Source organism: Cynoglossus semilaevis, chromosome 15 (assembly GCF_000523025.1).
Source record: "Cynoglossus semilaevis isolate Cse_v1.0 chromosome 15, Cse_v1.0, whole genome shotgun sequence".
NCBI classification, from domain to species: domain Eukaryota; kingdom Metazoa; phylum Chordata; class Actinopteri; order Pleuronectiformes; family Cynoglossidae; genus Cynoglossus; species Cynoglossus semilaevis.
The window spans coordinates 14,104,743-14,107,959 of NC_024321.1; positions in this window are offsets into that span (position 1 = coordinate 14,104,743).

The following is a 3,217-nucleotide window of genomic DNA, read 5'->3' on the forward strand; positions in this document are numbered from 1 at the left end:
CGCCACACGTGATATGTAAATACTTTTTCTACTCCAGCCGTGAGCTGTCACTTTGCATACTGTAGTATAAGAGCGGAATCGTTAACCAAAGTTTTACGAGCGTCGTTCATATGCGTTACGTCCTGCTGTCGTTTTCATTCCAGTTTGATTTGATTCACTGTTGATTCAGTTGAAGTCAGAGTTGGTTTTGTCTGTTTTTGTTTCTTCTTCCACTCTGGACTTTTGAGTGCATATCTTTTTTTTTAGATGTAATTTCTTTGTTCCTGTCTCGAGGCAGTTTGTTCGAGGAGACGATGACGTGTCCGTTTATTTTACCACTTTGTAAAGAAATGTAAAATATATTTTAATATGAAGCCAAAAAAAAGTCACTTAACTGGCGCAGCATTTGTCAAGTCTAAACCGTGACGTGTTTGCCTATATACAGTTCTTTGGCGATCTAGCAGTGGAGACTTTTTGCAGTGTTAAGGGTTTTAGAGACTGTTTTACCGGAGTTTCTATAAATATTTGGTTGGTCCTTACATTGCATTTGTCAGTTGCTGTTGTTTCCGTTGATGTAAGACGTGGAGGAAACAGTCACTCATGCTTTAAGAAGTCTCCACACCAGGACCGTGCTTTGAGACGACTGACTGGACATAATCAGCCGTGGACACATTGACAGGCCGGTGTTGACACAGCATGTTCAGACGAGCCGTGGCAGTTGTACAGTCTGACCGTGTGTGACATTTTATCAGTTGTCTCGGACGTGTCGTCTAAGCACATTTCAGTAATGTAACTCACCAGCCACTAGGACGTTCAGCATCTATCTCTGCAGCAGAACCAGAGAGAGAGCGAGAGAGTGTGTGTGTGTGTGTGTGTGTGAGAGAGAGAGAGAGAGTGTGTGTGACAGATGAATCGTGTTCTTTTTACAGTGAAGTCTGGATCTGATGGTTCTGTGTATCACACGCCTTTGTTCTGCTGTTTATATTTTCACTCTTGTATTGTCAGGAAGTGGTTACATCTCACAACTGTACTTTGTCACTAATTATTATTCTGTGTCAAGGGTGTGTGTGTGTGCGCGCGTGCAGGCGGGTGTGTGATTGTGGTAATATCTCCCTGTCGCTCTGAACCAACTGTTTTCATTAGACGTTTGTACTTGTGGATTTTATTTTATTTTTTTACTTTATTTTTTTACTTTATTGTTTTATTCAATGTTTCTTGCCTTTCTGCGAGTCAAAAATGCTGTATTTATTACACGCCGGAGCGCTTATGCAATTGTATAATCCTTTAATTGTTTTTTGTTTGTTTTTTCCCTTTTCTAACCTTTGTGTTCTCTATCGTTGGTGTACATTGTTGTCAAAACTTTTGTGGCAATGGAAGTGTCCCGCCGAGGGTGGTTTTTCTGTACTTTTTTGGACAATGATAATGGATTTGTGGGTAGAATTTTGGAAATTCGTTTCTAAGTGCTTTCAAGTATTTACTTGGCCTTATGTATATATATCTATCTATGATACTTCAGAAAGGTATGTATAGTAATTCAACCTGAAATTGTTGTAAATAAATTATATATTGTTAATTTAAGGATTGGATCTTCTACTTCACTTACTGAAGATGTCATTTAAGAACATTGCCTTCAGTGACATTGTCATCATCATCATCATGTCATGACAAAAGCCAAGGAGGCAGTAAAATCACTATTAACTTTACTATTACTATCATGTTACTATTAAACACAGCAATTTAGTCACCTGCAGAGATTCAAACCTAAAAAAAAATCACATCCGTTTAAATGTATGCTGTAGAAATATGTGCGCCATTTTACCTTGCGGCATTAAGAATATGTGCGCCATTTTACCTTGCGGCAAACTTGAATTGCTGGTCTACTCGCTTTCATATTTTCATGGCGTCCACGGCTGCAGTGACTTTCTTGTTCTTGTGAACGATCATAAAAATAGTGAGCCTGCGCCAACGTCTGGATTCATTGACTGTGCGAGGCTGTGATCGTTGTCATGGTTACTGGGTTCATAACCGAGATAACAAGGGTGACGTGGCTAGAGTGCGGCCACATGTCTGACAATCTGCTACTCTATTGCTCTAGGCAATCGTACAGTGCTTGGACATTGTATGATTTCCTTACTGCTGTGGTTCTCAATTAATTTCTGTCATCCCCCTGCAGGGGACAGATTTTTTTTTTAATGCCAGTCCCCCCTTAATTGAAATTCTATTGAGAACCAGATGTATTTTCTTGTATGTACATGTACATACAATATGTTTGTACAATATATATGTACAAACCACTGTACAGAATGTGCTGCTTCCAACTAGTGAAAAAATATGTGGAAATAGGATTTTCCCAAAAAATTCCAAAATGTTTTCTTGTAAAAAAAATCCTTAAAATTCTCTAATTAGATGTGAAACAAAAAGGATAACATTTAGATTTTTTTCATAATAATAATAAAAATACATTATTATTATTATAAAGAAAAATGTTATCTTTATAACCATCTGACCAACATAGCATCCAAAATTATGATTTTACTGCAAAATTTAAAAAAAAATTGGACATTTTTTTTGTAAAACCCAGTTGTGTGACATTTGGTCAGATGGTGGAAAATTTTGATGAAAATCTTAAGAAAATAAAATTTCTAAATTCTGCACATTTCTCATTGCAGACTCCAAAATGCTCTCATAAGAAACATGCAGAAAAGATAAAACTTTGACATTTTTTATCCAAAGATTTTCATAAAATATTTTCACCATCTGACCACATAACCCACACAATTTGGATTTTACCAAAGAATTTTCTTTCTAAAAATGTTCATCAAAGTTTTTTACCATCTGACCACATGGCACGGGAAATTTGGATTTTACCAAAAAAAAATTTCCTAAAATTTTAACAGAAAACTTTATGAAAACGGTTATATTGACAAATCTTTAATAAGAATACATTTCAAAAACTGTTCCCTAAATACCCTAATTTGATGACAAACATGCAAAAAAATTCTAACAAATTTTTCAAAAAAAAGTTCTAAAACATTTTTTTCAAAAAAATGTTTTTCTAAATATATTTTCAAAACGCTATATTTTGATAAACATGAAGAAAATTCATAAAAATTTTAACATCTAAACAGATTTAGGGATTTGCTTAAAAGAATCCCCCCTAAATACCTTTTTTTTAATTTTTCAAAATGTTATTTATTTTCAATAAAAAATGTTTAGAAAAAAAAATTTTCTAAAAAAA